The sequence below is a fragment of the Ursus arctos genome, unplaced genomic scaffold, assembly GCF_023065955.2.
Source record: "Ursus arctos isolate Adak ecotype North America unplaced genomic scaffold, UrsArc2.0 scaffold_37, whole genome shotgun sequence".
Lineage (NCBI taxonomy): Eukaryota > Metazoa > Chordata > Mammalia > Carnivora > Ursidae > Ursus > Ursus arctos.
The window spans coordinates 26,139,968-26,167,503 of NW_026623053.1; the positions used below are offsets into that span (position 1 = coordinate 26,139,968).

The 27,536-nt window shown below is 38.5% G+C and overlaps 1 long non-coding RNA gene across 1 annotated transcript in view; it reads left to right on the top strand.

Annotated features, from left to right (window-relative positions):
• Positions 1–27,536, top strand: part of LOC113266184 (uncharacterized) — a 112,049-nt gene that overhangs the window by 30,490 nt on the left and 54,023 nt on the right. Inside the window, exons 3-4 of the long non-coding RNA XR_007189957.2 lie at positions 12,730–12,809; positions 19,045–19,213. This is a non-coding gene — a long non-coding RNA (uncharacterized LOC113266184). The remainder of the gene's footprint in view (positions 1–12,729; positions 12,810–19,044; positions 19,214–27,536) is intronic.

Sequence of the window (27,536 nt, forward strand, 5' to 3'; positions counted from 1 at the left end):
GTTCAACATGGCAGCCACTCAATTCTTATGCAGGGTCCTGGGACTATTCACTACAGCACCAGCTCTCCTGGATTAGAAGTCCACGCCTTCTGGGAAGTTTCTCCATCCCATAGCAGCAACTCTCATTGCTTCTTTGAAAACAGCACTCTCCAGGAAATTTCTCCTCCGCCCTAAACACCACTGTGGCTTGCCAGTAGAACCGGAATGGTAGTTAGGGGAAACCTGAAGCCTTAGCCCAAGTTTAACTCAGAGCAGGCACCTACGTGGTTAGCGTGTGGATCCAATAGCAATTTTTCCAGTTCTTGAATATATAATTGGAATAGATACACTTGGCAACTGGCAGATTCTCTATATTAGCTTTGTGACCCATGGGTAAAAGCCATAATGATAGTAAGTCCCTGTGCCTTTTCCTTCCTATTCAGATATTAAACCAGAAACAGTACTATATCATTGAAAGAATTGCAAAGATCTGTCCTGTCATCAAAGATTGTAAAGATATAAAGTGGTGATACTTATCACATTCCCATTTAGCTTGACTATTTGGCCTGTGCAAAAGTTGAATAGATCTTAGCAAATGAATTTGGTGGTTCTCTTTGTAGCCAATAGTACAGATACAGTACTTTGACTGGCAGAAATCAACACCGCTTTTGGGACTTGGTTTGCAGATGTTGACCTGACCAATCCATTTTTCTCCATACAAAAAATTGCAAGGACCACTAGACAGTTTCTTTTTTTTGGCAGGACTAACAGTACATTCTCACGGTCATACTTCAGAGTTATGTCTACTCTCTTGCTTTTGGCCATAACATAGTCTGCAAAGATCTTAATCATTTTGGCATTCCACAAAACATCACATTGTTTCTATAAATTGATATTATCCTGTTTGGCTTAGATGAGCTGGAAGTAGTAGATAATTTAGATGACTTAATAAGACAAATCTGAGCCAAAGAGTCATAGATAAATGCCACAAAATTTCAGGAGCTTATCACCTCAATGAAGTTTCTAGAAGTCCAGTGGTCTGGAGCACAAGATGTATCCTTCAAGGTGAAACACAGTCTACTTTATTTCACACAACCTACCACAGACATACACACACAGAAGAGGCGTGATGTTTGGAATTTGAAAACAACATATACTATATTTGTGTATTCTACTTTAACTTATATACAAATTACTTGCAAATTTGCTCTTTCAGCACAAAAGAAGGCTTTGAAAACAAGTCCAGGTTTCAGTGCAATCTGCTTTTCTCCTTGGACCTTATAATCCAGGAGATCCAATGATACCCAAATTATCTGTGTCAAATAAGAATACTGTATGGAGAATCTGGCAAGAATTCAGAGGGTAATTGCAACACAAGCCTTAAGGATTTGGGACATAACTATGCCTTTAGGAGATAATTATTCTCCTTATGAGAAATAGCTTCTGACTTGCTTCTTGGCTTTGGTAAAGACTTAATGCTAACCATGGGATATCAAGTGACCGTGAAGTCTGAGTTTTCAGTCATGAACTAGCTGTTTTCTGATCTATCAAACTAAAGGTTAGGCATGAACAAAAACAATACATTTTCAAGTGGAAAGAGTGTATAAGAGACAGGGCATAGTTAGATCCCAAAGATACAAATGAGTTGTATGAGTAGGTGGTTCAGACTTATTTGAAACCAACTCTTACTGCGAACCACTCTCTCAATCCACGTTTCTGGCCTAATGGGAAGTTCTTTATGATTCATAGACTGAAAGGAAAAAAGGAAACTTTATACTGTTTTGTAGATGATTCTGGACAATATGCTCATGTCACCTGGAAATGAATACTTCAGATTTACAGTCTCCACAATGATGGCCCTGGAAGACGGTAGTGAAGTGCGACATTCCACTAGGCAGAATTCCAAACAGTATATTTTATTTGGGATAGACTGAGAGATAAGCGGAAGTATGGATTACGTGGTTGATATAATAGTTGTTAATGCTTGTTGATGGGTCATGTGGATGAATATGAACTTGGAAGAAACTAGAATGGAAGAATGGTGAGAAGGAGCTCTTGGGTCAAGAGATGTGTGTATGGACTTCTCTGAATGGGCATAGACTGTGAAGATATTTTATTTTACTTGTGGATGTCTACCCAAAGGCAGACATTTTGGAGGACACTCAAAATACTAAGGTAGACAAATGACTCAGTCTATGGATATCAGTAACATCTTCCTCAGCCAACCCAATGCTTACTCAATGGGCCCATGAACAAAGAGGTCACGGCAGTAGGGATGAAATATGGACTTTAACAATACCAGCCTCCTTTTACCAAGGTTAACATTGATAGTGCTACTGCTGAGTGCCCAATCTGTCAGGTACATAGGCCAACATTGAGTTTTCTATATGGCACCATTCACATAGGGAATCCACCACTTGGAAGCAGGTTGATTACATTGCACTCTCACCATAAGAAAGCAGGTAAAGATTTAACTTTACTGGAATAGAAATATATTCTGAATATTGACTTGCCTTCAATGCCCATGATGCTTCTAACACCACCATCTGCAGACTCACAGCATACTTTAATCACTGTCACGAGATTTTTACACAGCATTGATTCTGATCAAGAAACTAATTTCTCAGCATGAGCTACAAAGGTCTCGTGGAATTAATTGGTCTGACTACTTACTCTCTCACCCAGACACAGTTGACCTAATGCAAAGTACGAAATGGCTTACTGAGGAGTCATTTACAGTAGCAGTTGTAATACACCAGCTTAAAGTGATGTAGTTTCATAGGACGTAGTATATACTTTGAATTAGATGCAATATTATATGGTTGTGTCTCCCCCACAGACAGAATACATGGCTCTAAGAATCAAAGGTAGGAAAGTGCTCCTCTCACTATTACCTAGTAACCCAGTTACAGAATGTTTGTTTCCTATCCTGAAAACCTTGAAGTCTTCTGAACTAGAGATCTTAGTTACTAGAGAGAGAATATTTCCACCAGGGAACATAATACTGCCATTCACTTTGAAGAGAAGACTGCACATTTTAAGGTTTCTCATATCACTGCGTGGAGTGATCGGATTGATCCTAATTATTAAAGAGAAATTGGTTTGCTGCCACACATTAAGGGAGTCTCTGAGGTGCCATTCAATGCTTCCATGACCACTGGTGAATGCTAATGGAAAATGACAGCAATGACTACAACAAAAAGTCAAAACCATTATGGACTCAGATCCTTCAGAAATGATGATTTGATGTACCTTACTAGGTAAAGCACCAAAACCACCTGAGGTTGGAAAGGAAATTTAAAATATAATATTGGGAGAAGGAAGTCACAACTACTTCTTCATGACCAATTACAGATATAATATGATATTAATATATAATTCAAAGACTTATAAAGTTAATCTTCAACAAACATGTATAGAATGATAAAAAGAAGGAGAAAGTATATAGGTAGGTAGATAAATATGTAGATAGATAGATATTTAGATATCTATCTTTATAAATCCTTAAGGTAAGTCCAATAGGCCTTGAATGAATTTGAGAGTTAATTAATATAGCCAATGATAGATACTTCCAGTCAAGACTCATAGAGAATTCTTAAAAAAATAGAAAGAGGACTCAGATACTAGTCAGCTCCCCAAGAACTGAAATGTCTGCTATGTACACAATATGTTTATTTTGGAAAAATTTTACAGAGATATTGCACAAATTCTACTCAGATCTCTAAGGTAAGGGCTTATTAGTCAAATAACAAAGTATGAAAAAATCTTTAGCCACACTTGTTATTAACATGAGTGTAGACTAATTACTGCATAATATGGTTTCAGGATACCTGTTCTGATTACCAAAGAGAGTAATTAGATAAACAGTCAATTGAGCAATATAATCCTGAATGATTTAAGGTTATATTTTAATACATTTTGAATCAATATAATTTTTTTGTAGACAGCATAAAATGGTGACTAGTACACCTCTTACTTTTGACATGTGACTGTTTACCTGCTGTTGCCAATATGAAATGTATTAGTATTGGAAATAATCAGAAGAGATAATATGGCATCAGATAAAATATCACAATAGTAATAAGAGCTTCTATTATTCACTTATTGCAATAAGAATATTTCCTGTGAAGCGTGCTTTCTAACTTACATTCTACTCTTCTCAATTTAAAATTTAGGAATTAAGGGAAAAAAAAGTCCTTGGAGGAAAGAGCTAATTCATGAAACCTGAAGAAAATATTGACTTGCTGGGGGAAGGTTAAAAGCACTAACTGAAATACACCCACTGCGCACAGCTTTAGTGGGCCTGAAGGAGGAGAAAGTCATCTCTACTGACCCCAAGACAACAGGTTCATACACTACATATATCTGTCTACAAATAACAACTGGTACTATATGATGAGTACAGAAACAGGGTTTCCAATAGATAAGACACTGAAATAGCAATTAGTTATTAGGGACTCAGGTCGAAATCAGGAATCAAATAATCTTTGAACAGTAATAGGGAATTTATAATATTCATGCAACCTCCACCCACTCACCACTAGTCAAGCAGAGAAGAAAAGGAAACAAATTGAATAAACAACCATAGAAGTAAAAATCATACACATGGAGGTAACCAAGGATTACTCAAAAGTTACCGTGTGGTTATAATAGTTGCTTGTTTACTTTAATGCTGGTTACAAGATGTGATTATTTCGTGAAAATTCACTTACCTAAACATTTATGACTGGTGTACTTTTCAATAAAAATGAAGATAAATAATAAGTAATAATGATAATAAAAATAATAATATTTTGACTTGTGAAGGGGAAGGATTAGTACTCAGCTTTCCAGAAATTTCTACTAATTTAATAATTAATTTTGAATATCTAAATAAACAAGGGTTTCTCGTTATTGTTTTTGAGGTTATGTGACTTGCCAAAAGTTAACTTCTTTTTAAAATCTTATTGCTGATCACTAGTTCATAATAGCTGTTGAGGTCTTTTCATCTAAGGACACTTTAAAAGAAATACAATTTTTGAGATGTGTAAAAAAAAATCTTCACCACAGTTTAGCAATGGTTCTACTGGTACCTGTTAGAGTACCTGTTAGAGAACATATTAATAATATTTGGAGAACAATGTGTTGCTATTGAAGGAAATATCTTGGATATACTCTGATTTTGTATTAATACATAAAATTGAGTTAAACTGTGATTATGCATGTGTATTAGTTAGGCTTCTTGGTTGCAAGCTAAGAAAACTTATCCTTAGCAACCCAAGCAGAAAATCAGTTGGAAGATTATTGGGTTGTACAGCAAAACTGGAAAAGAACTTAGGAAGTTCAAAAATTATGTTGAGACCAGTGGAGACTGGTAGCAGAGGTCATACTTAAGGCCTTGTCACAGAAATCATTTGATTAGAACATTACTGCAATATACCATTAAACGTTTCATGCTGCCCCTTGAATTGTCACCAAAATGGCTACCACTTGAGACTTTATCTTTACCATCCTGAGACATCGGTTCACAATTTCAAGATTCAAACTCCCAGGTGAAACATCTGATTGGTCAGAGTCCCTGCTTCTCATGAACACTCACATAAAATAGGAAGAGTGTCTAGATGTTGCTTAACTTAAAAAAAATCAACAATATCACCTTATAAGATAAAAGAAAAGCAACTGCTCAGATGTATTTATTATTTATTTTTTTAGTAGGTCTTGCCCCCAATGTAGGGCTTGAACTTACAACCTCTAGGTCAAGAGTTCCATATTCTACTGAGCCAGCCAGGTGTCCCTCAGGTTTCTTTTCAATACCTGTGGACTGTGTTCTCCAAGACTCTAGTTAAATAAAAAATACTAGTGGGCAGCAATTAAAGTGATTGTCACTAATCGGTAATGTAAAACAGAGAGCATGATCACAAATAGAACTGTCTCTAAAACTCAGTGGATTGAATTTTGGGGTTAGTTCTCTTTGCAGTTTTGTATATACACCACATATATTTCTCTTAAATAAAGTCTAAGCAAATTAGAAGCTATGGGAACTAAAGAATCGTATATACTACTTCCGCTTGAATCTAAGCTGTCCTTTGATTTGGTTGAGGAATCAAATGAGATGGAAGTGACACTGTGTCAGTTCTGGACCTAGCTTTTATTTATGTTTTTTTATTTTTTAAAGATTTTATTTATTTATTTGACAGACAGAGACAGCCAGCGAGAGAGGGAACACAAGCAGGGGGAGTGGGAGAGGAAGAAGCAGGCTCATAGCGGAGGAGCCTGATGTGGGGCTCGATCCCAGAACGCTGGGATCACGCCCTGAGCCGAAGGCAGATGCTTAACGACTGTACCACCCAGGCGCCCTGTGGACCCAGCTTTTAAAAAAATATTGGCTGCTTCAATTTCTGCAATCTTGGAAGTCAACTATATCTGAGAAGTCTGATATCACCATACCATTAGGAAGCCTAAGCTAGCCATGTGCATAGTCCAAGTGGGGAGAGAAAAATGACTGGTCAGTTGCAAACTATGTGATCCTTTGAGTTGAGGCACCAGGCTTGAGAATGAAGAAGCCATCTTTTTTTGATCCAACCCCACGAGATACCCAGCTGAACTTAGGTTAGATTGAAGAATCATGAGAAATAATAAAGTGCACTTTTAAAAAATGAACTAAGTTTTGGGTTTGTTCATCCAGTAGTAGATAACCGGGATGAAATGGTACCTAAAAGTAGGATACTACCATGACAAAAACCTAAAACATATAGTATGAGTTTTGGTCTGAAAGGCAGCAAAGAGACTGTGGAGATTGGAAAGGAAGGCATTGCTGGATGCAGGGAACCTATGTTAGGTATTATTGAAACACCTGGTGAGACTGTCATCTCCAGTGATATGGAAAATAAAAATTGGGCCTGGTGAAGTTGTAGGTCTGGATGCATATATTTCCAGGCAGAATTTTGCAACTTAATTTGGCCACATTTAACTCCCTATACTTGCATATTACAGGAAGAAAATGATATAAAGAAGGAATACTTCAGTAGTCAAGGACACTAGGCAAGAATTTTCTGAGTTACATTACCAGCTCTTCCAGACAGCAAAAGACTTTCAAAGCAAAATGACCTCAGAACAAAGACCCAATCCAAGTGCTGCCAGTAAGTCATGGACTCAGAGTCGGTTCCAAATTGAGAGTTAAAATCTCAGACAAGTTTAAGGCAGTGCCTAGAATTAAAGCCTCTTATCTAGAGAAAGGTATCTCTAACCATCTGAAGGTCATGAATTCCTTAACAGCATAGTCCACAGTGCCATATCTCACAAAATGAAGTATAAGAGATCCTGCCTCAAAAAGATCTATGAGTGTATTTTTGATCAAATGATATAAAACCCACTAACACTCACAGAAAATCCACAATGTTTTCAAGAGAATTGTATTGGTAAAATTGCCACGAATGCAGACTAAAAGAGATAGAGGCAGAAAAAAAGGAAAAAAGTCTGTGAAAGTTCTGTGGGCAGGAAGCAGACTGAGAAAGTTATTTGTTGAAAGTACAAACCATTTCGTATGGAAAAAGAAAAAATTATCTCAGAGGGTAGGGACAAGAACATGCAGGAAGAACTCGAGAACCATGCAAAACCATTTCCAGAGAGCACACGTAGATCCCCGTCAAGGAACATACCTTGTACCCTGCGTCTGGAGCAGGGAAGACTTGGGAGATATTCCCTGCGGGGATTGCAGCATTGCTATGGGCTAGTGACTGAGACAGGTCAGCTCCTTTCCCCTTCTGGAGTGGGAGTCATCCTATTCAACGTATGGCACTTTATTTTCCCTTCCATGGAAAAAGGGAATTAGCAGATACGATTAAGGATCATAAAGTGTGAAGATTATTCTGGATTAAACCAGGTAGGCCCAACTCTGAAAGGGAAGCAACAAGGTCAGAGTCAGAGTAAAGAGAATGTGACAATGGAAGCAGGGGTTTCTGGGGAGGTATGAGAGAGAAAAGGGGGTGGAGAGACAGAGAGATTTAAATATGTCACATTGCTGGCTTGAAGATGCAGGAAGAGGCCTCTAGCCCATCAATGCAAGTGGCTCTCAAAGCTGGAAAAGGCAAGGGGACAGATTCTCTCTCACAGCCTCCAGGAGGAAGGAAGGCCACCCAACACCTTGATTGTATGAAACTGATGAAACGTATTTTGGACTTCTGATCTCCAGAATGGTGAGATAATATATTGATGTTGTTTTAAACTGCTGAGTTTCTGGTACTTTGCTACAGAAGACATTGGAAACTAATATACTGTTTTACTACTATATGTTGGGTAGGGAGGAAAGCTAACTTGTCTTACGTCACAGGTCTCTGATCCTGAGGAATTGCACTCATGTGTCTCTGCATCTGACATGGATAATGAGACACTGGATTGAATTTATCTAAGCCCGATGTCATAATGGGCTGGGGTTTGGGAGGTCTTAGAATGTGCTCTCTACATACAAAGAATGCATTATGCATGTGGAGGATCATGAATTGTGTGTCCAATGGACTGCAGTAGATATCCCTGGAAGACAGTTACCATGGATTCCTTCCGTCCCTGCATGTCCATGCTGTTCCTCACATCAGGAGGTGGAGTTTGTGACCCTTCTCCTTGAATCTGGGCTGGCCTTGTGGCTTGCTTTGACCAGTAGAATTCAGCAAAAAGGAACCGTCAGTTTCACATCTGGCCTTGAAGAGGATTGACAGCTTCTGCCTCCTCTTGGAAATCAGCCCTTTTGTGAAAAATCTTGTGCTGGAGACCATCATTGTGTGAAGAAGTTAGGCACAGTGAGAGGTTGTATGATGAAAGAGAGAAGTCTTGTCAATCCCTAGCTGTTGCACCCACCCTAAGTGGTAAACCCATCATGGATGCAGACATTATGACTATATGGACCAAAATAAACAAACAAAATAAAAAACCCAGATATACCCAACCTTAGTTGCAGAATCATGAGAAATAATACACACATTGCTAGTATCTTAAACTGCCAAGTTTTGTGTTGGTTTGCCATGCTGCAATACACAACTGAGAGTTAATGTTAGCAGTAAAAAAAAAAAAAAAAAAAAAACAAAAACAATTTCAGGGTTTTGTTGTCTGCACTTTTAACATTAATGGTTTAAAATTATCATTTTATATTATCTAAACAGGTGAAGTTTTAATAAAACATGAGTTGGTTAAAGTGAAACCTACTATGTTAGCAAAAATTCCATAGTATACTGTCTCAGTAAGGTTGATTAGATATATTTGCCATGTTTTCATTGTTACTCAGATTTTAATTGATCTTCAATTTTTTTTTCTTTGCCCAAGATTGTATGCTATGATTTTACCGCTTAGCACCATGAACTATCATTATATAATGAATAGCACATTAAGAATTTAACTCTTGAGGATAGAATCAGTAATGCAGAAAAAAAATTTCCCTCTCTAGACCCAATAATCTTGACTAATATTCAGGTAGGGTTCACTTGACCCAAATATCTAGATAGAAAACTAGATCAGTTGATGGATAGATAGATGGATAGAAAGAAAAATAGAGGATAGATAGGTAGGCAGAAAACCAATTAGATGGATAAGTAGACATATAAGGCCTTGTTAACTTGGGACTTTGTTGTGCAAAGGCAAAAGGATGTGTTGACTCTTATCAAACCTAAAGTCTAAAGTAAGCACTTTTTACCAATACCCATTCACCATAATCTGTGAATGCTATAATGTGATTATCAGTCATCAAGTCCTTTTTTATTTATTCTTCAATAGTATGACCAAGGGAATAGTTCTTGTTTGGTCTGTAGAAGTTATTTATTGCTGTGTAACAAATTCCTCAAAACTTAGCAGTAAATATATTTATTATGCGATACAGCTTCTGAAGTTCCAGTACCCTACAGCAGCTTAGCTGAGAGATTCTGATTTAGGGTCTCTTACGAGGTTAGAGTCAAGCTGCCGACTAGATCGGTATTTATCTCGAGACTTGACTAGGGTTGAAGGATCAGCTTTCAAGCTCATTCACATGGTTATTGGCAGGCTTCAATTCGCTCGAACTGCCAGCTAGTATTGCCATCATTAACATAAAGGAAATTATGTTTGAATATGTAATGGGAAAAATATAATCATAGAATAAAGGAAAATCTGTCCTGATAAAGAGTTGTCGAATTTAAAGAGATATAAAAGAATATATCCTAAACATCTGAAACCTCTGTTGCAGACAGGTTAGCACATAACATTCTATTTTGCATTACAGCACATTACCTATCTTCAGGGATATTATAGTATACCATGGATATAGTTTGTGAAGCCTTGAAGGGAAAAAGAAAGTCTACCGTTTTTTGAAAGTGGTAAATTACGAAGATTCCCGTGGGTGTCTAATGTATATTAAATGCCTACATTAAAAAAACTATTTTGCTTGTGGGTGATGTACAGTTCAAATCTGTGATGCATTTCTACTCTTATGTATTTGCACGTGCCCGTTCTGCTTGAAAATCTGTGGTAGTTTTAAACCTCTTAGGGGAAAAAGTGTCTTATTGGCTTCTGAATGTTTTCTCTTGTTCTTTCTATTGCCCTTAAAAGAAATTTCAATGATGGTGCAGAGGCCATGGTGTCGAGTCATTCTGTGATGATAGCTTGAAAACTTCGGAAAGTGTTTCAGGAATAATAAGTGCCAGGGAGAGTATCAGCAGTAGCATTACACACGGTTCATAGGCAACGAGGCCTTCAAATTCTGAAGGGTCTGCACGGAGAATATACTGTGTGACAGTTTTTGCAGAAAGATAGAGTGAATGCTTATATTACTGATGATGAAATATACACAAAACTAAATGAATTTCTTGCTAGCAAAACTATCTAAAATTGTGGCAAGAGGCATTCTTTACTTTTTATTTTTTGGCATGATATTGATCTGAAAGTGGAAAATGACAGTTGTTTTGTGAGCAATATACTCATAATTAGAACTGCATGGAAACTTTTCACATCATCTGTGAAATTATTGTTGCTGAAATTTTTCACTTTTTGCCCAGGGCCTTTTTTGTTAATTTAATCATATATAAAAATAGTTTTTGTATAAGAACAATTCTCCATATTCTCTATTCTAAAATTATAATCTACTTTTCCCCAGGAAGGAATATAGAAAGCTTGTATGTGAACTGGAGAGAAAAATCAATCAATATAAAGAGTTATCACAGTTAATTCACATTTGATTAGTTAAGATTTTTGCACAGAGAAGCAAACTTGGGTCATTCAGGGAAGTTTTTAGCTCTCTTTAAGAGAAAGCTCAATTAAATATGGCTTAAAAGGGGGCCTTGGGCAGCTCAGTCAGTTCAGCACCTGCCTTCGGCTCAGGTCATGATCTCAGGGTCCTGGAATCAAGCCCCACTCAGGCTCCCCACTCAGAGGGGAATCTGCTTCTCCCTATTCCTCTCCATCTGCCTCTAACCTCGCTCATTCTCGCTCTCTCTCCCTCTCTCAAATAAATAAATAAAATCTTAAAAAAAAATAAACATGCCTTAAAAAATAAGGACAATTAATTTACGAATTATAACAAGAACTGCTAATACCTGTTGTTTGAGAGTTGTTGAATTCAGCACTCTGAGAAGCTCTTGGCTTTCACTGTCATGGTGACAATTGACAAGATCATTCATGCTGCTCCAAGCATCCTGTCTTTCCACATCAGTGACCAAGGCAGGCAAGAAGAAAGGGCATGGGTTCTCTTTAAGTAACTCTCTATTAGTGCAAAGGTTCTATTCAAGGCGAATAGCAAAGGCAGTTCCTCTAGGAGGCTCACCCCTTGGCCCATTCCAATTCAGTGAAAGGGCCTGAGATTTAAGGATATGTTCAAAGTCAACTCCTCTACCCAACAGTTATGTTTTCTTTATAAAATAGGACGCAAAAGAAAACATTTGACTTTTTTGTTTTTTCAGATTTCCAATAAAAGATAATTTTAATGTATTTTAAGCCTGCACATTTTTAATAATCTGATTAACATACTTTGCAGTTGGCTTCTCTGGCTTCAGTCTGAATATTACTGCAGTAAGTATGCTGGGGCAAAGTTCAGGGTCTGGAGTCATAAAGACTTAAGCTATAGGTAAGTGTATGACCTTGGGAAAATCAGTTTCCTTCATTTATAATATGTGGATCATGGTGGAAACTACCTCGAAAGGGGTGTGTGTGTGTGTGTGTGTGTGTGTGTGTGTGTGTGTGTGTGTGTGGAGGGAGAGACAGCATTAAATTAGATCATGCATATAAAACTTCAAGAATATTGTGTCACAGAATAAATCTTCAATACATGGACGTCACGTAAAGGTTGTTGCTGGGGACGCCTGGGAGGCTCAGTCGTTAAGCGTCTGCCTTCGGCTCAGGTCATGATCCCAGGGTCCTGGGATGGAGCCTGGAGTCAGGCTCCCTGCTCAGCGGGGAGTCTGCTTCTCCCTCTCGCACTCCCCCTGGTGGTGTTCCCTCTCTTGCGGTGTCACTGTCCAATAAATAAATAAAATCTTTAAAAAAGAAAAAATTAAAAAAATAATGAAGGTTGCTGCTGCTTCTTCTGAAGATGATGATGATTCAGTCTGTGGTACTGTGGCTCTGGACCAGGGCTTCCTGTGTGCCAAATGAACCACATGTCCCTAATCATATGTTGGCATGAGATAGTGGAATATTTAGCATTCTGTTTAATTTATATCCTTCTTTTTCACTGTCATTCACTGACTATCATAGTTTTCTAGCCATTGCGCAAGCCCTTTCCTTAACTTTCCTTAATTTCCAGTATTATTTATTTTACAGAAGCAGAATTGGCTTCAGAAAGATGAACTAACTCGCCCAAATCACAGCCAGGATGTGGCAGGTCGGGGATTCAGGCACAGGTCAGTTCTGTTCCTGGTAGCGGCTTTTAATCACTGCAGGATTTTGCTTCTCTTTCCCCATGCTTTCAGGAAAATTTTTTTACAAAACCCATCTGTATAATTAAGTTCTGAACTATAACTGTTGCCCTTGGGTTTAGACCCCCTAGAGTTTTGTTTTCACTTTCCCCTTTTGTCTGGTATTCTTTATTCGTTACAATTGCTCCCAGGATTCCTCACTTAATATACTTGTAAAGGGTTCTTTCGAGGACTGCTACAAACGTTAACTGGTTTTCTTGCACACACATTGGCATTTGAACTAAGTTTTTTACTTTTTCTCATTAAAATTCATGATATTTACTGAATTCCTTCTCTGTTGAAATAGTTTAGATTTCTTGTAGAATAGGCCTGCCTATTGACCAGATAGTCATGAAATTGTATGCATAAGGAAATTAGCATTCGCTTCTAATATTATAATCATAAATTTTGAGTGGGTGGTATAAATGTTGATAGTTCATGTTATGGGCTGAATTCTGTCCTCCTAAAACTTGTTATGTTGCAGCCCTAACTATGGTATCTCAGAATACGAGTGTAATTGGAGATAGGGCCTGTAAAGAAGTGATTAAGTTAAAATGAGGCTGGTAGGGTAGGCCCTAATCCAATTTGATGGGTGGTATAAGAAGAAGAAAATTTGATACCCAAAGGAACACCAGTGATATGTGCACAGAGAACAGACCACATGAGGACATGGCAAGAAAGCTGCCATCTACAATCCAAGGAGAGAGGTCTCCGGGAAAAACTAAACATGCCGACATCTTGATCTGGGACTTTCAGCCTCCAGAACTGTGAGAAAATACGTTTCTGTTGCTTAGTCTGTGGTATTTTACTATGGTGTACCTAGCACACTGACAGAGTTTATTTATTTATTTATTCCAAAAATATTTACTGCAAATGTCCATTCTACTCCAGATATGTTCCCAGTACCATAAGATGGTATGTTGCAAAAAGCAGAGCATCCTGATTTATATGTGAAATGTTCGTACCGTGGGGGAAAGAACAGTATCAGCCTGAAAGCTTGATTTTCTCATTGATGTTGTTGAAGATGATTAAAATCATGATTAAGGCATTGTACCATGAAAATAATTTCCAGGTGAATTTTTGTGAAAGACAAATATTTTCTTTCCTAAGAGATGATGAATTTGTATGTACACCAGAGTATGTTTACTCCTAATGTACATGGAAGTTGAAATGCCTCATAGGAATGGTATGTGTAGATTTATCACGTGAATAGATTGAGCCATAAGAATGGAGGTGGGCAATAGGACGGTGAGTTTTCAGAGAGAATTCTACCTTGGAATGAGTAAGGTGCTGCATGATGAGACAGCTTTGACAACACAGCCTGAGGCAGTCTTCATCTAGACTTTCTGGAAGCAGGTGTATGCCATGAGGATAAGCTGCTGTGAAATTCTGGAAGAGCCATGTCCCTAAATTCTGTATTAATTTGAGGCTCTCCTGTACAGAAGCACAATAAGTAAGGAAGACATTTCACTGTCCTTTTTAGACAACAGAGATGATGCCATTGTCTGGGGCAATTCAGTAACAGCCTGAACATTAGCCTGAATGGTGCCCCGAACAGTTACTTTTAAGTGGGAAACAGAAGGACACAGAAGAGTGGGCTCTGCAGAGTAGGAAGGGCCACTCTGTGGAGCTAGCTTTTTTGATGATTCTATGACTCATTGGGTCTATAATCCAATGTTCTATAGATTCTAGAAGGAGAGAGTTTCCTGGAAAGGGGCTGAAGTTCTGTAGCTTTGAAGGTACAAAATGTAGGACCAATGGCAAGTCTGATTTACTTTATATTCAAAGGAGGATGAGATCTGGGGATCAAAGTTGATGGCACTGAAACATATCCTCCAAGCCTGGAGTGAGCTGATCAAATTGGCTACAGACAATCTTTATTGGAAATCATAATCTATGGGGCTTGAAGCCAAAACATAATCTCATGTTGGACGTTTTTGTTTTTGTTTTTGTTTTTGCTCTATTTTAGAGCTTCTTGGGGCACATGGGTGGCTTAGTTGGTTAACCATCCAACTCTTGGTTTTGGCTCAGGTCATGATCTCAGGGTCGTGAGATCATGCCCCATGCTCACAGAGCCTGTTTAAAATTCTCTCTTTCCCTCTCCCTCTGACCCTCGCCCCCACTCACACATGTATTCTCTCTCTCACTCAAAAAAAAAAAAAAAATAGAGCTTCTCAAAAAATTGCTTTAGCACATGACTTTGTGGGAATCCATGCATCACAGCTAATCTTTGTCATACTTAATATTTTATAATTCAGAGCAAAAAGCTCAATTTTTTAAAAAGATTTTATTTATTTATTTGACAGAGACAGCCAGCAAGAGAGGGAACACAAGCAGGGGGAGTGGGAGAGGAAGAAGCAGGCTCCCAGCAGAGGAGCCCGATGTGGGGCTTGATCCCAGAACCCTGGGATCATGCCCTGAGCCGAAGGCAGATGCTTAACGACTGAGCCACCCAGGTGCCCCTCGCTCTGTGTTTTATGAAACCTTAGCTATCTGCTAGCAGCTCTTTCTATGCCCACTCAAAACGTATGTAGTCATAAATAGAATGAACTTTGTGATGTTAAAATTTTTAAAAGGATATTTTAAGGTTACCTGTTTAGGAGTACTGCATTAAGGGCTGCCTGGGTGGCTCAGTCGTTAAGCGTCTGCCTTCGGCTCAGGGCGTGATCCCAGCGTTATGGGATCGAGCCCCACATCAGGCTCCTCCGCTGGGAGCCTGCTTCTTCCTCTCCCACTCCCCCTGCTTGTGTTCCCTGTCTCGCTGGCTGTCTCTCTCTCTGTCAAATAAATAAATAAAATCTTTTTTTAAAAAAAGGGGGTACTGCATCGATGCTGGACAGCAGATAGATAAAAGGATAGGATCACATTTAAATGTGCAAAAAATAAAACACTGACTACACTTATCAGTTGTTAGGTGTTAGTAGATAGGACAGACATAAGCATTCACATTTCTGGTAGCTGTGATTAAACATCTTACTATTTTGGGAAAACTTTCACAAAGTCTATATGTAGTACTGTCATTAAGATTATATAATAAATTTGGTTTTGTCATAGCTTCAATTGTTGTAGTTCTTCATTGATTATATAATTTTTAGAATATTATCAGAGCTTAACTAGGGAAGTAAGATAATGCCTTCCTTTTGTGTCTGGTGGTAAATAAACCTTTGAGAATCTTAAGATTCTCAAAATATATGGGCAGATAGCCTATTGTCTATTAAAACCTTGGAGCTGTGGATTTTCAGATTTTTATTTTCTTAATAAATGTCACATTCCGTCAGCTGAACCTGTTAAAATTCTGATTCATGGATCCTGAGATGGGCCACAAAATAATGGCGTGCGTCTGTGTATGTGTGTTGGGGTGGAGGGAAGAGAAGAATTCATATTAAATAGTTCATAAATAATGGTACTAAATACTCCCTTTGGTTTAAAGGAAAGTACCTGCATTTTCCACCGGTACACCATCTAAACACCCCACCAGTAAGCCTAGCAGTTGTGAGAGGGGGTAGAGGTGTGTCAGTTGTTTCTTCAGAGAACTTTGCCGGCATAGTTGTGTTTGATTGTACTCTGCTGTCTGGGAAGCTGAGAAGTGAAATCACCCCAGAATATGGCCATCCCTCTTAGCCACAATTTTGCTTTCTGCCATTTCAGTTACTTCCGCGCAACTAAGGGTCCAGAAGCAGACGATCCTCCTTCTGACATATTGTCAGAAGGTAAATGAGAGACTAACACGACATCACAATGACCATGTCATTTACCTCATTCCAGCTCATCGCGTAGGCATTTTCTCATCTCCCAACTACAGTACAATAAGATTTGAAGAGAGACAGACCACACTCACATAACTTTCCTTACGGTATATTGTTACAATTATTCTATTTTATTACCAGCTATTGTTGTTAATCTTGTACTGCACCTAATTTATAAGTTAAACTTTATCGTAGGAATGTGGGAGAAAGCATAGTAGATATGGGGTTCAGTACTATCTGCAGTTTCAGGCACCTGCTGGGAGATCTTGCAACGTATCCCCCATGGATAAGGGTGGGGACTGTACAAGAAATGAAGCACTGAGGTGGTTTGACTCTGCCTCATCGTCAGGGAGAGGAGTGGGATTTAGACTTCACAGAGAAGACCTTTGTGCAGTTGTTGCTCTCTGCCCCTGCAGCTTCCACCCCTAACAGTTGTAAACATTCAGTCAATCACAACATTTTATTGTGGCATAGAAATGAATTCATGCTATGGACTCTGAGAAACAAACTGCGGGCTTTGGAGGGAGGGGGGTGGGGGAATGGGATAGGCTGGTGATGGGTAGTAAGGAGGGCACGTATTGCATGGTGCACTGGGTGTTATACGCAACTAATGAATCATCGAACTTTACATCAGAAACCAGGGATGTACTGTATGGTGACTAACATGATATAATAAAAAAACATTAAAAAAAATGAATTCATGATACAGGCTTTAGAAACACTGTGAGATTCTTCTCCCCACCCGAACCATATTATAAATTGATTTGTTTAATGTCTTTTAGATGTAATAATCAATGATAAAACAAAAACTGGGAATAATAGCCAATAAAAACCACTTTCTTGCTTAATATTTTTTGGCGAATTATATTTTTCTTAAAAAAATAGTTGGAAGGTTATTATTCATGAAGTGGAATTAAAAGCTTATATTTAAAAGCTTATATTTGACTATAAAAAGCCAGAAAGTAAGTGCAACAAGAAAATAGATCAGGAGCCCCAATTCAGGTTACTGTTCCTGTAGATTTTTGGACAGACAATAAAACGTGGACTGTCTGTAAGGAAGGGTGACGTGGCTGGCTTACTGCTTCAATAACTCATTTTCTTGTCTCCTGTAAACCTGCCTTATGATATTTTGTCCCTGACAAAAGCCATGTAGACATTTAGGTCCAAGCTTTTCTTTGCAGGCACTGTGTTAGAATTGTAGGTTACACTTCAGGTCGTGTTCCTCGGGAAGTCCTCAGCCATCCCGTAAAGATTTCTGTCAGTGAACTTGATCTTGACAAGTGAAATCAATGATGTATAAATAATAGAAGTAAGTAAAAATAAATTACCTTTTGGAATTAGAATATTCTAATAAGGTCATAGAACATCAAAGTGCATAGGTATAACATTTTCATGCCCTGATGTCTTCTTTTTAGCTTATGGAAAGCAGATTCTAATTTTATGAATCATAGAAGCACAGATAAAAATATGAGTAAATATCCTTTCTTAATGGAAGATTTCTAACAATTAATTAGGATTATTATCTTCTTTAAGATGTTCTCAATTTTATCTTAGCATGGTAGGTCAAATTTTACTCTTTTGCTGTTACTTGCGGTGTCACTTTTTCTCAGTGTGTACAAGTTTCTTTCTTGATTACTTGTTTTTGAATCACACTTAAGGACTTCTGAATTTTTATGAGACAATGAGATTTATAAATACATAGTTCTATGCCGCTTATTTAGGCACCAACTTGTAGGATATGCTCCTACAAAGACCTTAAGGTCTGCAATGCAAAAAGAACTTCTTTGAATAAGGAAGGCTTTCAGAGACACATTTATTTTTCTTTCATCTGATGAATCTGGGAGATACTAAGCAAAGAGGGATGAAGAGAAACCAAGCCAGTTTTAAGGCCAGACCAAAGTCTATATACAAGTATTGTGCTTTCAAACCTGAGCTCTACTGTTCACCTGTTATGAAATTCTGGTCATATACCACACTTACATGGTATATACCTGGTATCCTAAAAAAGAGATTAAAAATGACCAAAAGTCTTATAACTTTATCTTCTACTTATGTAGATATTAAAAATTGATGAAGTTTCGGGGAACCTATCGCTAGTTTTTGTTCTAGAGAGTGATGAAATGTACATGATATTAAGTAAACTATACAACCAGAATGCCATCTATATCAGACATAATAAAACTTTAGATCACTCTCGTCTGGGATCATTAAATCAGTCTTCAAAATTTATCAGAATACTACTACATTAGAGGCATGAAAGAAAGCAACATGGCCAAGTTTCAGATGGAGATTTGCATTCCATTGGCAACAAACAAGTAAATGCAAAAGGAGGTAATTACAAAGTGAGATACCTGGTAATATGGGGATTCCTTAGGTTGCCATGGTGAAGAATAATAATGTAAGGGAAACGTTATCACTTCAATATGTCTTTGCAGGGGTGATATGTAAGCTGCGGTGAAGGATAAGATTGACTCAGTCATGGCAGAACTGTGTGGGGCAAAGAGCATGAAGTGTTGGAGGATCTGCACAAAGCCTGAGAAACTCAAGAACAGCGAACAGCTAAAGGATGCTAAAAATGGGAGAGGCGGAGCACTAAGAGTCATGGTAAGGTGCTTGTACACCATACTCTAAACAGTTTGATTGCCCAGAAGATGCCGTGTTCTCCATTGTCATGCTTCTCTACAAATGTGCTGCTCCTTCCTAGCAACCCCCTACCTTTTTTCTTTTCTTTTTGCCTCAGCTGTGGCGTTTGTCATACTATCTTATAAATCACATACTTGTCTGCATCCATAGGCTACGTTTTTGGGGGGGCAGGGGTATTTCACTTTAACCTTTCTATCTCCGGCACCTAGAACAATGGATAGCACATAGCAAATGCCTGGCAAATATTTGTAGAACAAATGTGTTCATTTCCTAGTGTCAGCTCTGCCTCAATGCATTTCATTCAATGTTAAGCTTGTTCAGCTCTTGAAATGTCAATCATCCCCAAAGCCAGGCGGCAGTGTTAGACATGGTGATTGCTCTCCTAAGTGCCTTCACTTCCAGCTGGGATTCTCGACCTGGCACTGCAGCCAAGCTACAAATGACCTAATTAGTCTTTTGGTTATTTCCAAAAATTTTGAGAATAATCATGAACTGGGATGGCCAAAAAACTGGGACATGCAGAGTCTGATGAAAGCTAAAATGTTTAGGGTGCCAGATGCAAGTCTTTTAGACAGCATCAATAGTTTCCAAAACAAAGTAGTTTGCATTTTAATTGTTTTCTGGAACTTTTATCAACAAAATATGTTCATTGACTAATCAGATCTTTGTACCAGATTAGAAATTAACAGTGTGTTGGCCACAGAAATAAGATACAGAATCTTTCTTTCTGGCCCTGCTCTAAAAGAATTTCTGACAGAATTCCGCCAGATGCTGTGTATCTCTCTGCAGAGTGCAATCTTGGGGCTAACTAACAGTGAGCTGCCCTTGGATCCCATGCTTCTAATCAATGTCAGAGAGCGGATGCTAAGAAGGCAGCCCTCCCAGAGGAATCAGTACTTAATGGAATTTTGACAGGCTTTTAATGCTCTTTTCTAAAGGCCCATCTCTTGTTTCAGAGTCACAGTTTGTTGGTGAGTTTGATGGCTGATGTCACAAATAAATGTACTAATACCCTATTGGTATCTTATTTACTCTGGGGAGAAGCCAGGAACAAGACATTCTTTGAAAAGGCAACATTCATGGAGTGGCTGTTGAATTTAAAGTTTAGCACAATGTATTTAACATAATGAGTGACTGTTACTTAGAAACTATACTCAAATCTTCTGAACACTCCTGCAGGTGGCTAAGACATGGTATCATGTAAGAATATCTTCTGGGGGCTTATGTGTTATTCTGAAGCCCTGAAGAGGCTATTGAAACTCAGAGTATTCATTTACTTGGGCAGAACACCGAAGTCTGTGTACAAATATGTAATTGAATAAAATCTATTATATGTCCACTTTTATAGGTTCTGTACTATGCAATTCTGTCAATGACTAATAAACACTGCCTAGTTTTTAGGACAACAGCACCAAGCTATAGCTTGAGAGTCCAAATGGACACAAAATTATTGAGCGATACTAGCACTACAAAGGTTGAAGAACATGTGTGCTGATTTTTAAAAAGTAGCTGACAATAGAAGAAAAGCAGATCTTCTTTTGATTACTTGTATAAAAGAGCAAAGCTAATAGCTGTACCTGCTGATGAAAACTTTTCAGTTTTTTAAACACTGGATACCTAAACCTCTGCCTGGGGCCTATGTGTATAGATGCTCCCTTTGTCATTACAGAATTGGCTAATACTAGATGAACAGGATGAAAAGGGAGCCTAGAAAATTAAATGCAAATATCTAGGGTAATCCAGCTTTAAAGTTGTGCGTTTCTAACTTCCACAGTCCTTAAATTAGTTCTTTTCTGTCACAGTTTAAACACTCCAGTAGAGACCTAATGATTCATTCTGCTTAAGTGAAAATGCCATTCTGTAAAACTACTCTCTAATAATATAAGTGATTCTTCACTGTGTCTATAGGTTCTCTGTACACATTAACTGATCATTTAAATATTGTGCATTGATCTTGAAGATTAGAGTTCAACTGTATCCATCCGAAGGTCTGGGATCACTTCAGCCAGAAGACGAACACATGTTTTGAGTGAAACCCCCCATTTCTTTTCCTTACTATAGTATATGCCTATCTATAAAAATGTTCCCCCTTTTCTTTTAATATATTCATTTTTTCCTCTTCTAGGAGAAGATTAAGGCTTTGGAGGGCTTGAAGCTGAGACATTTTTATGATCCCCATAGGAAAAAAAAAATACAGCATTACAAAATAAAATGTGTGAAAGGATATTTATTTTGAAATAAAAAGAAATCATTACAAATGACAAATTTTAAAAAGTTGAAAAATACTGCCAGTATCATATAATCTAGAAAAATTCCAGTGTTGCTATTTAACTTTCATATAGCCCTCTGATACCCTTAGCTGTCACGTCTCCTTCATCTTCATTAATCTGGAACCATTCGTCCGTCTTTGTCTTTTATAACCTTAGCTTTAAAGACTCTAGGTCAGTTGTTTTGTAAACCCTCAGCCTGGTTTGTCTGATAATTTCTTTTAAATGATAAAAGCGCTTTCTGACTGGTGACATTCTTAACATCTCCTAGTTTATAGATGTTTTTGTTTCATTCCACCCCCTTGGTATCACTACAATATCCGAGGCATGAATGAGAACACAGAGAAGTTGGCACAAAGATGTTACTCAGTGAATAGTACTTCTCCCCATTTCTATCGTCCTTCTCTGTGTTGCTAAATTTCGTTCACAGTTACAAATTTTGTTCAGTTTGGCTACTTCCGGGGAAATTGTTCTTGCTGACATCCGCTTTGTTACCCTCTGGAAGTCTAGGTTCAAAAACATTGTTCTCATTCTTTTTTATTTCTTTTTTTTAAAGATTTTATTTATTTATTTGACAGAGAGAGACGGCCAGCGAGAGAAGGAACACAAGCAGGGGGAGTGGGAGAGGAAGAAGCAGGCTCCCAGCGGAGGAGCCTGATGTGGGGCTCGATCCCAGAACGCTGGGATCACGCCCTGAGCCGAAGGCAGACGCTTAACCGCTGTGCCACCCAGGCGCCCCCATTGTTCTCATTCTTGAACTCTTTGCAGACTGAAAGACTTCGCTGTGTTCTCAGGCCTTTGATCCTTTGAAAAATACATGCAGTCAGTATCCTACAACATGTTACCTAGTTTGGGCATTTCTCCCATGCTCTTTTCTGTGACTGTCTCAAGCCTTGATTGCATTATCTACCCTTCATTTTCTTGCAACATGCTCTGTTAGGAACTGAAGGCTTGTGCCCCTAATCGTTGTTGAAACCCTAATCCCCAGTGTAATGCATTAGGAAGTGAGGCCTTTGGAAGGTAATTAGGCTTAGACGAGATCCTGTAGGTGGAGCCCCCATCATGGGATTAGTGGCCTTGTTAAGAAGAGAGATACCAGAGCTTCCTCCTTCTGCCATGTGAGGATGCTTGAGAAGGCAGCCTTCTACAAGCAGGAAGTGTCCTTACCAAGAACTCAGTTTGTTAGCACCTTGATTTGGGACTTTCCAGCCTCCAGAACTGTGAGAAATGAACGTCTGTCATTTACGTTACCCAGTCTATAGTATTTTGTTAGAGCAGTCTGAGCTAAGACATGTTCTAAATATTTTCAATTATTATTCATTTTCCTTTTTTTAACCCTGTGCTGTGTCTCCCACCATTTAATCCAATATACAGAAATAGAGCTTTTATTCTTCTCTCTACTTGTTCTTTCTGTACTTGTTCTGATGGTGTACATCTTCCTGACCAGCAGCCTAAAAATCTGTTTTTGTTATTCCTGTATATGCCCACACTGATATCTCTCTTCTTGATGATCTGATATCAGTATTTCTTTCACTTTATCCATGACCTAAATTCCTACCTAAATATTATATTCATGACTTCAGTGCTTGCCAGGTTCCCAAATGTGGAAACATCTTCTCAACTTATTTCATATGGTTCAGCCCATGTGAATTTGTCCACATCTGATTTTAATGCATACTGAGAACTACTTCTTAAAAAGAGTTATTTATTTATTTATTTATTTATTTATTTATTTATTTATGTTAGAGAGAGAGACAAAAAGCGTGAGTGGGGGAGGGGCAGAGGGAAAGACTTTCAAGCAGATTCCCCACTGAGAGGAGAGCCTACAGGGGGCTCAATCCCACCACCCTGAGATCAGGACCTGAGCCCAAATCAAGAATTGGGTGCACTTAATAAGGATAAAAAGACCCTCCAGGACAATAATTACGTGGGTAAGATATACCAAAGGTTTGTGGGATTACACTTGCTGCTGGTCTTCTTCTCCACTCTTAATATGCACATGTATATCTTTAACTTTTTCTGGAATGACCTATTTATGCATCAAAAGCCTAGCTATTTATATACTCTCTTGTTCCAAAAATAGATAAAGAAAATCTATCATTTACAATAATACAGAAAATACACAACATGACATACATATATAACATACACAACATAATTTAGAAATATGTGAGACAGGAAATAATATGAGAGAACAAAGGCAGGAACATAAAATGAAACCTAAAATGAAGCTAATACAAAAAAAAATCATAAAGCATGCCACCTCATAATCTAAATATAATGTTCTTGATAATTACAGTTCTTCCTGTGTATGATAACTTAAATGGTCTTTAGATTTCTCTTTGGAGGAATATTCTTTTAATATATGCCATTTATTTATGCTGTAAGTGTGACACACGTGGGAAGTGTAGCCTGGGTGCTTCCCCTTTTCAAGTGATGAATACAAGTATTTCCTTGTTGACCATGTGAGTGAAGGAGAACAAACCCATCAAGAGGGAATTCCTGAGATTCATGTCCCGTTTCCCTGGCATAGGGTAGGTGCTTCATGAACATGTCTAGTGAGATGATACTCTATACTACTCATGAATGCACTTTTCTTTTTCTGTGCAATCAAAGACGCTTCCATCATCTGTAGGAGAATATAATTGTTATGGCAAGAATGTGAAGAAAAAGATCCAGTCAATACTTTATTTTAGAATTCCAAAGTAAGCTCCAAAAGCCACATCCATACAATCATTCTGAAGATCAAAACTCTTCATTTAAAAAAACCAATTATTTGGGGGCTCCTGGGTAGCTCAGTCAGTTAAGTGTCTAACTCTTGGTTTCAGCTCAGGTCATGATCTCAGGGTCGTGAGATCAAGCCCCAAGTCGGGCTTTGTGCTGGGTATGGAGCCTGCTTAAGGTTCTCTGTCTCCCTCTCCCTTTGCCCTTCCTCTCCCTCCCCACTCATACACATGAGCTTTCTCTCCCTCCCAAAAACAAAACAAAACAAAACCACAAGTATTTGAATATAGGGGGGGAAATGCCCTTGAAAATAAATATATATATACAACGGGATATTACTCAGCCATCCACAAGAACGATTTCACAACATTTGCAGCAACATGAACGGGACTGGAGGAGATAATGTTAAGCGAAATAAGTCAAGCAGAGAAAGACAATTATCATATGGTTTCACTCATTTATGGAACATAAGAAGTAGGAAGATCGATAGGAGAAGAAAGGGAAGAAGGAAGGGGGGTAAAAAGAAGGGGGAATGAACCATGAAAGATTATGGACTATGAGAAACAAATCAAGGGCTTCAGAGGGGAGGGGGGCAGGGGAATGGGATAGGCTGGTGATGGGTATTAAGGAGGGCACGTATTGCATGGTGCACTGCGTGTTATACACAAACAAGAATCATGGTACGCTATATCAAAAACTAAGGATGTACCGTATGGTGACTAACATAACATAATAAAAAATTATTATCAAAAAGAAAAGAAAAGAAAAAAGTCAAATTATCTGATCGATTTGAAATTAGTATGAATAAGTTGAATACCACATTGACCCCAGGGAGAGTAGGTAAGCATCAGCTAGCCTGGGAGGAGGCAAGAAGGATTGTGTGGTCAGTGGGGCTGGCTTTAAAGGGACTGAATCTGATTGACCATGTAGGCAGACAAAGTCAGCAAGGAGAAGTTTCTCTACATTCTTTTGCTCGGTATCAGTAAGTCAAGTAAAATTAAGGTATCGGTAAGACATCTGTAGACTGTCCAATGTCATGAAAGCTAGTATTCTGTTTGGCTTGTTCTGAGGAGCCGTGAGCACTGTGCTGGCTATGCCTAGTGACAGCCGTCAGCAAGAGCTGCCTCAATGGGGCTTCTGGATTTTTCATCTGAAATAGTACCTGCCTGAATTTTAATAATTGCTGAAAACCATTCAAATCACCCTATGTGCATATCTCATTTTGAATGCCTCGAGAAATATATAAACCTACAAAACAGAGAACTATGTATTTGGTTCATAGGAATAAAGGAAAGCCACCGGATGCTATGGGAGTGAATTGTGCTGAAAGCTTTCCTGTATGTATAGCCCTGTTTCAAAGAGAGAGAAAGAGGATCTATTTCGTATTAGAGCACTATTCTAGAGGCTGTGATAACTAATACAAAGTCGTTTCTATGATAACTGGCTGTAACTTATATTAAAAAATGGTTTTAGGCAATGTTGGGGATTCACTGCTCAGATAAACATCAGAGGACATTTCTGCCCTTGTGCAGATTACAGTCTCATGGGGGAAGGCACACATTCAATCAGTAGTCACATTGTTAAATGTGTAATTCACACTTGCACAAGTGTTTGAGAGAAAAGCTACATTGTCTTCTGAAAGTGTGTGTTAAAGTATTTAGCTTAGAATGGAGGAGGCTCAGGGAACATCTTCTCTTATGCCAAGAGCTTACAGAGGAGTGAGAGTGAATTGGGAGTAGAAGCATGGAGTGGACAAGGGTGGACTTGGGGAAGGGGAGAGTGTTCTGAACAGAAGAGGAAACCTGAGCAAGGGTCCTGCAGTAGAGAGCGAAGTGTTAAATCTAAGGCTCTGAAAGAAAGCCCGAGTATCTGGAGCAAGCAGATAATGAGGAAGTGTTGGCAAGTCTTGAAAACTTGTCAGGGGCCAGACAGTGCAAGGCCATGGCATGCTCAGTTAAGGATTTTGGTTTTTATCCAAAAAAATGGTACGAAGCTGCGGATGGGTTTTAAATATCAGGGTGATATGATTATACCTGCATTTTGAAAATATCCTTCTATATCTTGCACTTTGTGAAAAACTAATTGGTCGGAGGGGCCAAAATGGAGTGGGGGGGGTGCAGATGAATTAGGAGGCTGGAGAAAGATCCTTGGTGAGAGATGCTGTTAGCTTGGACTAAGGAGGTAGTCGTGAAGACGGACTGAAAGGTACAGAGGGAGTTTGCAATGGTTGAAAATGATAGAGGCACCGAAAGTGACTTAGAGCTTTATAACATAAAGCACAGGAAATATAGTGACACCAGTATCTGAAGGAATAAACATTGGAAGATGGCTATCTCAAGGTATGGGAGAGATCTTAATTATTCCACATATCGTCTTGTGATACTTTTTAGGTATCTGAAATACAGATATTCAGCTTTATGGGTCTGGAACCCAGAGGAGAGGTCTGGAATGAAGATATGCATTTTAAAGTCATAGGACAAATGGAAAATGAGGCAGGGCTATGGAGGCATTTCCCTATGTCAAGAGTAAATGAAAGAAGGGGACACCAGGGCCTTAGGAGCTCTAACATTAAGTGAAAAGCTTGTCTGTTTTGGAGAAATGTATCAGATATACTTGAAATGGTGCCACTCACTGATGCTTTATTTCTTACAAGTTTTTAACAAATTCTTTCCTATGCACTGTAAACTAATATTTCTTTTACGTTATTATCCAAACACTTCATTTTTAACATTATTTGTTGTCTATTATATACTAGTCTTCCCCTGATTTTCATTTACTTATGTGAAGTGAAGGAATATATCTATATATCTTTAATCTTCTCCATGGAACGGTGCTTAAGACTTTAAATCTTCCAGATGTGAACTTTCAATTTCCTTTTAGCACCTACCATTTATTCCTCTCTCATGCCAACATCCTGTAGTGACACTTTTTGTTTCCAGTGATGCAACCAAGCACCTGTTCTTGCCAGAGCCCATTAAAGGTGCTGCCGTCACTGATCCCACGCCCCCTCCTACAACTGAGGCTTGTTGTTGGCTATTTCAGACACAGTTCTTTTAATGCAAATTCTATCACTATCACCACTTCTTGCACAGAAGCTGCTTGCACCTATTTTTTGTTGTATACTTCGCTTTCTCAGTATCAGAGTAAAAAGGTTTTACCTGTGGTTTTTTTGTTTGTTTTGAGAGAGAGAGCGACTGAGTGCATGAGCATGCTTGTGTGTGCAAGCGCGGGGGTAGGGGTGGGGGTGGGAGAGGACAGAGGGAGAGAGAGAGAGAATCTCTAGCAGGCTGCAC